The 11529-nt window shown below is 50.0% G+C and overlaps 1 pseudogene; it reads left to right on the forward strand.

Moving 5' to 3' along the window:
• Nucleotides 1-1792: 1792 nt before the first annotated feature.
• Nucleotides 1793-2748, forward strand: LOC119359418 (annotated as a pseudogene).
• Nucleotides 2749-11529: the final 8781 nt, after the last annotated feature.

Consider the following 11529-nt stretch of genomic DNA (forward strand, 5'->3'; position numbering starts at 1 on the left):
TCAAAGTGTTATCTTGATTACCATAAGAGCAAGTATAATAAGGTATAGTCAGTAGGCTGTAAGAACTAAACTATTATATTTTTGTTGAGTTAGATGAGAGAGAATAGGACAGAGAAGAAAAGCGGGCTGCAGATTAACAGCCAGTTGTAGCACGGGCTCCAATAAACAATATGAGGGTGTAAGGTGGACCATATATTAATAAAGTACTAGTAGTTCTTAGCAACTTGCTACTATGCATGTTGGCTATTAGGTCGACTATATGTGACATGGCAACTTCATATAGCAGGTAGTTGGCTATACTATTAACCATGCTCTAAATACTCTTTCTCATCTTTAAATTCTTTGTCACACCAGTTTTCTTATCTACTGTAAAGATATTGTAGGAGTATATGACATACTTAGCACCTGGTTACTTTTTTTACATCGAACTATGACTTTATTCGACGAAGGATCATTCGGTTACAGTCTGGCCTTAGGCCATTCACAAGAAAATCTGGGCTCTCCTCGAGCCAACACTCCATGCCCTCCGATGCACAAGCACATTGCGCACACAGAAGGGCTGAAAAATTAAAAACCCTACTAACATGCTGCACCGAAAATGACACAAAATTAAGGACTAAAACATATAGTTCTCGAAAGATAGGCGCTGCAACGGAACGTGAGTTGCCGCGCCAGTTCCATTAGGTGGCCAGCTCCATGCAATCGACCTCCATTATCACATGTGACATCCCGCGCAGCTGAGCAAAGATCACACCCTCCCGGAATGCTAGGAGTTCAGCAATGAAAGGGTTCGAGACCCCCTCTAGCGGCTTGCACCAGGCCCCAATGAACGATATGTGAGACCGGGCAACCGGAAAAACCGAACCATCAGTATTGATGGTGATCCACCCCCACGTCAGGGGGGTTCCAGCCTTGCCCCGTCTGTACTCTTGGCCAACGGGCAGGTATATTAAGTATGAACAAGGTTTCATGGATCCACTTAAGCGCCTGCACTAGGGAGAAACCCTCTTGGTCATGAGTCCATTTATTCCTGGAGGTCCATACAACGTGCATGATCGTGATGATGTTGCAACAGAGTATCATCAGAAAACATATCATCGAGCACTACATCCCGTGCCCATGTTAAGAGATGCAGCCTCGGTAGGTGAAGATCGAACCGATCCTACGCCGCAATCCAGGACTGCTTGACATGTGAACATGAGATGAGGGCATACATTAAGTCTTCGTCCATAGCCTGACAGATGTCGCAGTGGCCGAGTGGCTTGATGTGTCGGTGCTTCAAGGTCATGGAGTCTGGCAAGATGCCACGGAAAACCCTTCATCAGAACACTCTGACCTTCGGCACCACTCGTAACTTCCAAAGTGCAGTCTATAATTGTTTTTTGGCTGATGAAGCACCTGATCACTGTGAGCACAGAGAAGAAAAGCCTTTGAGCGCGGTTGCGCTGTCTGGCTAATCGGTACTTACGTATTCACCACGTAAACGCAGCTTCGACTCCCAAGTCCCAAACTAAAACTAGTGGTAGAACGTTTGGGGAAAGGAGAGAAAGCAATAGATAAGTGAGAAAGGACGCCTTAAAATATCCCCGGCCGGAGGGAGTCCACGCATACACGCTGCCCTCGCCCCAGCCAAACGCCAGTCTGTCTGTCATGTTCCTCATTCCCCTGCCCTTCCCTTCCTCCTTGTATATATATAATAGGCCCTCCCATTCCTCCGCTTCCATCGCCGTCTCAAAGCTCAAGCTCACACAACAACATCACAAACATCACCACAAACCTAGTCCAGTATAAAATGGGGATCTGCATGTCTAGCGGCGGCGGCGGTGCGGGCAGAGGGGCAGCCTGCCTCCACGGCTATGGTACTGCTGCCAACCGGGGAGCTGCGGGAGTACCCGCGCCCTGCCACAGCGGCGGAGGCGCTCGAGGACAACTCCGTGGCTGGGGACGCCGGGTGGTTCCTGTGCGACGCCGACGCGATGGGCTTCGAGGGCCCCGTGGCCGCAGTCGCCGGGGCCGAGGAGCTCCGCCCGGGGCAGATCTACTTCGTGCTCCCCGCCGAGGCCCGTAAGAACGGGCTACGGCGCGAGGACCTCGCCGCGCTCGCCGTCAGGGCGTCCGCGGCGCTCGTCGGTAAGGCCAACGCCAACGCCTCCGGCAGCGGCGGACGGAGGAGGCGCGCCGGCTCTGTTTCGCCGCTCGTGTTCGCCCCGCCGCCGGAGGTGGACGGGACCCTCGCGTACAAGACCGTGCAGGCGCTGGCGGCGAAGAGGCGGCCGGTGGCGCGCGCGAAGAGCGCCGGGAGGATGCAGCCGCGCTTCTCACCTGACCTGACCGCCATTCCCGAGTGCGAGTGAACCAGCACAATGGCGTCGCCGTCGCGGATGAATCGATCTGCGAGTTCCCATGCAAGACCGCTCGTCCGCTCGAATATGGAAAAAATGGAATATGGAGAGGCTCCGACGATTCCGGAAACAGAGCAAAGGAAGGTGTCGCCAGCTATGGGATTTTGATTGGATGGGCGGTGTTTGTTTCCACTTGCGGGCGATGGCCGATGGGGAGGTTGATTAGATAGAGCCTGTAATTTGTAGGAGCAAAATTTTGGTCGGTTTAGTCGAGTTTGTGGTCTCACGTCTCAAGAGACAACGAAATGTGAATATAAATTCCCGAGGTCCTCATTTTACCAAAACATGCACACTTTTTTTGGGTGTAGTTTCTACACTTTTCTTGGTCCGACATGCTGAAACCTGTAATTAGACTAGCCATAATGGAGAGTAACATACACTAATAACATACGCGTATTCCTAGACTATGTTATTACCTTCATAGTAGGTAGTGAGATAGGAGTAAGTGTGGTAGCATGCATAGCTTCATTTATTACTATCTCCGTCCTGGTTTCTAGGTCTCTTTTGTAGTTTGTGCCAAATTTTGACTAAAGATTTAACTAACAAAATGTTAATGCATGTCAAGAAAAATTATCTCATTGGATTCGTATTTGAACATAGTTTTCAAAAATATAATGTTTGGTGACATGCATGAACATTTTGTTAGTTTAATCTATGGTCAAAATTTGGCACGAAATACAATGAGGACCAATAAATCCGGACGGAGGTAGTAGGTTATAGACTCATATTGCATTGGGACATGTGATGTTACAGTAACTAGCTAAGTTACTACTACTACCTCTTTTCTCATTAACTCATTGCCACATAAGCAAATTTGCTGAGTTGGATTCGATGTTACTGCTGAAGTTACTCCTACTGTGGCTAGTCTTAGACGGAACCACCGAGCTGTAGCACGCAATATTAACTGTGTCTGTGTGTGTCCGATCTTATAACAGACTAAGGCTAGTCATAGTAGGAGTAACTTAGATAGTAACATAGGGTACTTTAAGAAAATTTTACTTACGTAACAAGTAATTAATAAGAGATGGTAACATAATATGTTACTGTAACATAGCGCTTCCCGAGACAAGATGAGTCTACAAGTTAATAAATGAAGCCATATATGATAATACTATTATGTTACTTTGCATTATGAAGATAATAACTTAGACTAGTGTCGACACTAGTCTAACTTACTCCTCACTATGACCGGCCTAATGTTGATGCGACATGCGAGTGCGACAGAGCCCTGTATTCCGTTTGCAGCTCGGTTCGCCTGTGGATACAGCACGGCCGCCGCTTCTCGGTCGTTTCTACGATGACGGTCTCCTGCGTGAAAGCGTGCTGGCGCAGGGCCGCTACCGCGTGCCAAGTAGCGGCGCATGCTGCTTTGGCCCTAGGATTTTCAGCGCTACGGTGGCCAACCATTGCGTATCTGTGGGCATGAAGTCCCGTGCAGGAGTATTTGGTGAAGTCTGGCATCAGGTGAAAAGCGACGCTATACATCTGCGTACGTACTCGGTGAGCCCAACTTGATGCCCGCGCATGTTGCATGGGAGTGTAACCCCGATCGTCGTAGAGTACGCGCGTGTGATCATGGCGTGCTACGTTTCAAGGTCAGCTCGGGCAGCGTCGCCGCCACCGTCACGGCGTCACCCATGCCGATCGCACGTCGCTACGGCCTACGGGTTTAGGCTGCGGCGAACAGGCCATGCATTGCATTTGCACGAATGGCTGCTTTGCACGAATGGCTGCTCCTCCTATGATTGGAGTGCATGCCTGATGAATCCGTCTTAGCATGTTCCCACTCTACATGCTCTCTACGTTCGTTGGCCCGTAACCGCGTATACCAAACAAAGACAGCAAGCAAATTTTCTTGACACGATCTTCTCAAACAGAAACATCCTGCTGCGTCTGTTTGTTTCAAGCAGGCTGGCTGGCAACGTGCGTGTGCTGGATTCAGATTCCTCCTAGTACATGGAAAGTACACATCAGTTACTAATAATATACTCCCTCCATTCCACAATATAAGATCGTTTTGCAAGCTGTTTTAACTAGCAAAATGATCTTATATTATGTGATGCAGGCACTAGTAAACTCGTATGTGTTATTCTATAGCCGAATCAAAATAGCATATGCTAATTCTTCCAGCAAGGAAGACAACAATAAATACTACTTCCTCAGTTTCAGGCTCTGTTCGTTCACACCCCTTCCCACAGGGATTAGAGGGGATTTGGAGGGAATTTGACTTGTAGGAGATCTAATCCCCCTCAATCTCTGCCAAACCTCTTCGATTCCCTGTGAACCGAACGCAGCCTAATATAGTTTTCTTTGGTTTCATAACATAGTGCATATAGATTCTTTTAAAAGTCAAACTTTGCAAACTTTTTTTAGGTGAATGTCTTATATATTACCGTCTTTTTAAATAAGGTAAATAATGTTTTTTTATAGGAAGGTAAATAACGTTTAGTTTCAGAGTACAATGGGATGAGCTAAAAGAACATCTTAATTTCACAGGTAGGTATAAACCAATTGAATTTGCACGTCAAACAATATCATGTGTTGGGAGTGTGGGAGCAATGGTAACCTGAAATTGTCGCAAAATTCATCAAACCAGACCTCAATATCCACACACGTCTCAGCCTGAACATTGCTATCAGTGGACACATCAGGAGAACCATCCAACAAAAACACCAAGGCTAACGGAAACAACCAACGGCAAAGGGGAAATCATGGTCACTCCTAACCAAGAGGAACAGGGCATACCGGCTGACGACGATCTATCCACACATTACTAAACTACTCCCTTCGTTCCGATTTACTTGTCTTGAATTTGTCTAGATACGAATGTATCTAGATTCATTCTAGTGCTAGATACCTCCGTATCTAAATAAATGCAAGACAAGTAATTCGAAACAGAAGGAGTACATAAAGGCACCGCCAGCGGAAAAGAATGTATAAAATTAGCAAACACCTCAACCAAACCTACAACAAGGATAAAACAACAGTAGATCATGGGAAAAAGACCCACAAAAATGAACAACACCCCACTGATCCACGGCTGTCCACAGCACCACATCCAATCAGGCAGAAAGCGTCTAATCCAACCCCGAGTGGATCGCAAAAAGAGCAACACATGAATGAAGATACACATGAAGCATCCAGCGGTGCAGCCCATATCATATAATCCCAGAGCCCAATCGGCGAGCACCGGCGAGCAAACAGCACCACAAACAAAAAGGAAACAACAAAGGAGGAAGCAAACAGAAGACGCCAATCCGCCGGGAGATAACCGCATCCACAGCCGGACCTAGCTGGCATGTCCACGGACGACTGGTCACCCCCTCAATTTTTCGTATCCACAACCGTATACCCCATTAGCATGTCCTCAAATCTATACAATTACATAGTACAACGTAAACTTAACTCATGTAATACAACTCGATCTCAGGCATCACGTCCGGCTACTTTATCATGCATCTCATCGCAAATCGACATGCTGTACTACTACATCATACTACATGCCATTAAACTATTAAAACTTTGCATGTTCTACGTACTTTCGTACTAAAAGTATGAAGAAAGTTCATCCACGCATGCCCTTGTCTTGCTGTTGCTCTTGCCGTCTTTGTCACAGAAGTAGCGACCAAAGAACAGGAGTTACAGCTCAGGTGTTAACGAGCTAGTACATATTCTGTAGGTTTTGTATATTGTGTACTCTTGTTGTAACTTATTCCTACTTTCATGGATCACAACCACTCTCCACGTACTGGCCTGCGTGCCTTGGTTCACCGGAGACGTTGGGTGCTCCGCTATATGTATCTGTAAACTCTTGCATAATGAGATGTGACAGCACAGTGAGCTTTCTTCTCCCTTTAGCTTGGTATCAGACACCATGGCCGCCGCCGACGCCGCCGCCGCCACCACGGCCGCCGCGTCCTCCCCTCCTGGGTCCTCGCCTAGCCTCACCCATTGCTCTTCCCGCTGCCTCTTCTGCCCTCTCCACCATGGCCGCACCTCCTGCTATCCCTTCCCCTGATCCACAAACTCTTTTGAACTTCCACCAAGATCACATCTCCAACCACATCACCTTCAAACTTGATCCTGCTGCCAACAATTACATCAAATGGCGCACTTTCTTCAACTGCGTTCTCCTCCAACATCACGTCCAGGACCACGTTCTTCGTCCACCCCTAGTGCGCGCCGACGCCGCCTAGACCGCTGTCGATCAGCGGCTCATCTTGTGGATCCTCTTAACCCTTGCCGACTCCCTCCTTGAACTCATCATGGGGGGCGCCAATGACGCCTACACTGCCTGGTCTCGCATCCAGGACTACTTCCAGGCCAACCAGGGCGCCCAGTATCTTCATCTCACGCGTCAGTTTGGCAACCTCAAGCAGGGTGACTCCACTGTCTCCGACTACGCCAAGCGCCTGAAGGCCCTTGCTGATGGCCTCGCCGACACGGGCAACCCCATCTCCGACCATGATCTGACGATGCAGCTTCTTCATGGACTCGACGCCCGCCTCGACACCATCCGCACCCTACTCGGCGACACGGTACCTCTGCCCTCCTTCGCTGCCACTCGCGCTCGCTTGGATCTAGCAAAGTACAACATCAACCTTCGCACGGCTGAGGCGAGCTCGGCCGCCCTCACCATCTCCGGCGGCTCCAACTGCGACCGCGGGGACCGCGACAACGACCGCAGGGACCGTGCCCCCGCCCCGGGTCGCGGATCTGGTGCATCTCGCGGCAACAACAACACCGGCGGCAACGATCGCGGCCGTGGACGTGGTCGTGGCCGTGGACGCGGTCGCTCTGACTCCAGTGGTCGTGGGCAGCCGCCGCCCTCGCCGTGGACCGGGTATTTCGCCCCGTACGGCATGGTGCTCCCACCACCCCGTCCCGGCTGGATTCCTCCGAACGTCGCGGGTGTCCTGGGTCCTCGTCCTAGCTCTCACTCCTAGGCCTACCCGTTGATGTTGTCTGGGTCGTCTTCATCGTACCAGCCACCGCCATCTTCACTGTACCCGTCCGGCGCGCCGTCCTGGGATCATGCAGCTCTGTTCCAGCACGCCTACAGCCAGCAGGGCCTCCCTCCTCATGGTGCTGACTGGATCCTCGACTCTGGTGCCGCCACGCACGTCACCGGCAACCCTGGTAACCTCTCCTATTTTCATTTGTTTCCAAAGCATTCTTCTTCAAGTATCATCGTCGGCAATGGTGATCGTCTTCCTATCATTGGCATGGGCTCCACCATCCTCCCTCCCACTAATCTCTCCCTTCGGGATGTCGTTGTTTCCCCACGCATTGTTAAAGATCTCATATCTATTCGCAAATTATCCACTGATAGTCATGTTGCTGTCGAGTTTAATTCCTCTGGTTTCTCTGTGAAGGAACTTCCAACCAGGACTCCCATCATGACGTCCAGTAGCCCCGGTCCTCTCTACCTGTTCTACGGTCAGCAGTCCATTGGTGGCGCCACTTTCTTCACATCCTCCGGCGATTTATGGCATCGACGCCTTGGCCATCCGGGCAAGGCCACCCTAGATGCTCTCTCCAAGGATTTCCTTTCCGATTGTAATAAAGTGGCTCATTCTCCTTGTTTTGCCTCACAACTTGGGAAGCAGCCCCGTTTAGCTTTTTCTTCCTCAAATAATTGTACTAGTGCCCCCTTCCAACTCATCCATTGTGATCTGTGGACGGCACCTGTTGTTAGTTTTTCGGGTTATCAATACTATCTTATCATTCTCGATGATTACTCGCATTACTCTTGGTCTTTTTGTTGGGTTTCGTAGTAATTTCAAAAAAATTCCTACGCACACGCAAGATCATGGTGATGTATAGCAACGAGAGGGGGAGAGAGTGATCTACGTACCCTAGTAGATCGACAACGGAAGCGTTAACTGGGTTGATGTAGTCGTACGTCTCCACGGCCCGACCGATCAAGCACCGAAACTACGGCACCTCCGAGTTCTAGCACACGTTCAGCTCGATGACGATCCCCGGACTCCGATCCAGCAAAGTGTCGGGGAAGAGTTCCATCAGCACGACGGCGTGGTGATGATCTTGATGTACTACCGTCGCACGGCTTCGCCTAAGCACCGCTACAATATTATCGAGGGCTAATGGTGGAAGGGGGCACCGCACACGGCTAAGAATATGATCACGTGGATCAACTTGTCTCTAGGGGGTGCCCCTACCTCTGTAGGACTCCCCCCTTTCCTAGTTGGAATAGGATTCGTGGGGTGGGAAAAGAGAGAGAGAGAAGGAGGGGGGCGCCGTCCCCCTCTCTCCTTGTCCTATTCGGACTAGGGGTGGAGGGGCGCGCGGCCCAGCCCTGGCTGCCTCTTCTCTTCTTCCACTAAGGCCCACTAAGGCCCATATACCTCCCGGGGGGGTCCGGTAACCTCCCGGTATTCCGGTAAAATCCCGATTTCACCCGGAACACTTCCGATATCCAAACATAGGCTTCCAATATATCAATCTTTATGTCTCGACCATTTCGAGACTCCTCGTCATGTCCGTGATCACATCCAGGACTCCGAACAACCTTTGGTACATCAAAATGCATAAACTCATAATATAACTGTCATCGTAACCTTAAGCGTGCGGACCCTGCGGGTTTGAGAACAATGTAGACATGACCGAGACACGTCTCCGGTCAATAACCAATAGCGGAACCTGGATGCTCATATTGGCTCCTACATATTCTTCGAAGATCTTTTACCGGTCAGACCGCATAACAACATACGTTGTTCCCTTTGTCATCGGTATGTTACTTGCCCGAGATTCGATCGTCGGTATCCCATACCTAGTTCAATCTCGTTACCGGCAAGTCTCTTTACTCGTTCTGTAATACATCATCCCGCAACGAACTCATTAGTTGCAATGCTTGCAAGGCTTAAGTGATGTGCATTACCGAGAGGGCCCAGAGATACCTCTCCGACAATCGGAGTGACAAGTCCTAATCTCGAAATACGCCAACCCAACATTTACCTTTGGAGACACCTGTAGAGCTCCTTTATAATCACCCAGTTACGTTGTGACGTTTGGTGGCACACAAAGTGTTCCTCTGGCAAACGGGAGTTGCATAATCTCATAGTCATAGGAACATGTATAAGTCATGAAGAAAGCAATAGCAACGTACTAAACGATCGGGTGCTAAGCTAATGGAATGGGTCATGTCAATCAGATCATTCAACTAATGATGTGATCCCGTTAATCAAATAACAACTCTTTGTCCATGGTTAGGAAACATAACCATCTTTGATTAACGAGCTAGTCAAGTAGAGGCATACTAGTGACACTCTGTTTGTCTATGTATTCACACATGTATTATGTTTCCGGTTAATACAATTCTAGCATGAATAATAAACTTTTATCATGATATAAGGAAATAAATAATAACTTTATTATTGCCTCTAGGGCATATTTCCTTCACTTTTCCGTTCGCAATAAATCCGACACGTCTCCTACCCTCCAGCGCTCATCCAATGTATGCAATGTGACAATGGCGGTGAATTCATCAACACCTCTCTCCGCACCTTCTTCTCCACGAATGGCATCATTTACCGTCTCTCTTGCCCCCACACTTCTCCACAAAATGGCAAGGCCGAGCGCATGATTCGCACTACGAACGATGTCGTCCGCACTCTTCTCCTTCAGGCCTCTCTCCCACCACCATTTTGGGTTGAGGCCTTACACATTGCCACACATTTACTCAACAGGTGCCCCTCTGTTAAAACCTCACCCAACACTCCCTACTTTCTCCTCACCGGCATCCATCCTTGTTACGATCACCTTCGGGTCTTCGGCTGCCTCTGTTTTCCTAACCTTTATGCCACTACCCCTCACAAACTAGCGCCGCGGTCTACAAGATGTGTCTTCCTTGGCTACCCCTTAGAACACAAAGGATATCGTTGTTTTGACCTCACCTCACAACGGGTTATTGTTTCTCGTCACGTCATATTTGACGAAACAGTGTTTCCTTATGTACCACCCCCACCAGCAGCCACAGATTCGTCCTTCGCACCCGATCCCGCACCTTCCGCTACACACTGCGCCATCCCCCTCGGGATCCCCGTCAGCCCAACCTTGGACGCCAGTGGCCCCACGCGATCTACCTCGCCAATCGCTCCACCCGTCCCCCCTCCCCACGCGTCCCAACGCTCCCCCACCGAGCCGACCGGGTCTGCGCCCACACTCCCCCCGAGCCACGCGCCCCTCTGACCTCGCCTGATCCGACCGGATCTCTCGGGTCACCCGCCCCTGCCACCCTTGACTCTCCCGCGCCTGCCTCTCCCACTCCTCCTAGGGCCCCACCGAATCTCCCTCAACAACCGAGCCCTCCACTCCCAGCCCGCCACGTCGCCCGGTTGTCCCCGTCGCCCCACCCGTCAATACACATAAAATGACGACCCGGGCAAAACGTGGATTCGCTCAGCCTCGCCGTTTATTCTCCCTCACCACCTCTCCCACTATTTCCCTTCTTCCCTCTTCATATAAAACAGCCCTAAAAGATTCCCATTGGTACGATGCGATGCTTGATGAATTTGATGCTTTGCTAACAAACGATACTTGGAGTTTGATTCCTCGCCCTGCAGGTGTTAACGTGGTAACCGGCAAGTGGATCTTCCGTCACAAATTTCACCCCGATGGCTCTCTGGCACGGTACAAAGCGCGGTGGGTTCTTCGTGGCTTCACTCGGCAAGAGGGTATTGATTTCACGGAGACTTTCAGTCTGGTCGTCAAACCGGCCATCGTCCGCGTCATCCTCAGCATCGCCACCGCGCACTCTTGACCCATCCATCAACTCGATGTCAAGAATGCATTTCTTCATGGCGATCTTGGTGAGACGGTTTACTGCTCCCAACCGGCGGGGTTTGTTGACTCCTCTCATCCCAACCATGTTTGCCTCCTCAAGAAATCCTTGTATGGCCTCAAACAAGCTCCCCGGACGTGGTTCTTGCGCTTCTAATCCTTTCTCCTGTCCTTGGGTTTTGTGGCATCCAAGTGTGACTCGTCCCTCTTCATCTACCGCCATGGCTCCTTTGTAGCCTACCTCCTCCTATATGTGGATGATATCATCCTCACGGCAAACACCACTCCTACACTTCACTTCATCATATCCTCCCTCAAATCCAAA

This window comes from Triticum dicoccoides, chromosome 2A, assembly GCF_002162155.2.
Source record: "Triticum dicoccoides isolate Atlit2015 ecotype Zavitan chromosome 2A, WEW_v2.0, whole genome shotgun sequence".
Lineage (NCBI taxonomy): Eukaryota > Viridiplantae > Streptophyta > Magnoliopsida > Poales > Poaceae > Triticum > Triticum dicoccoides.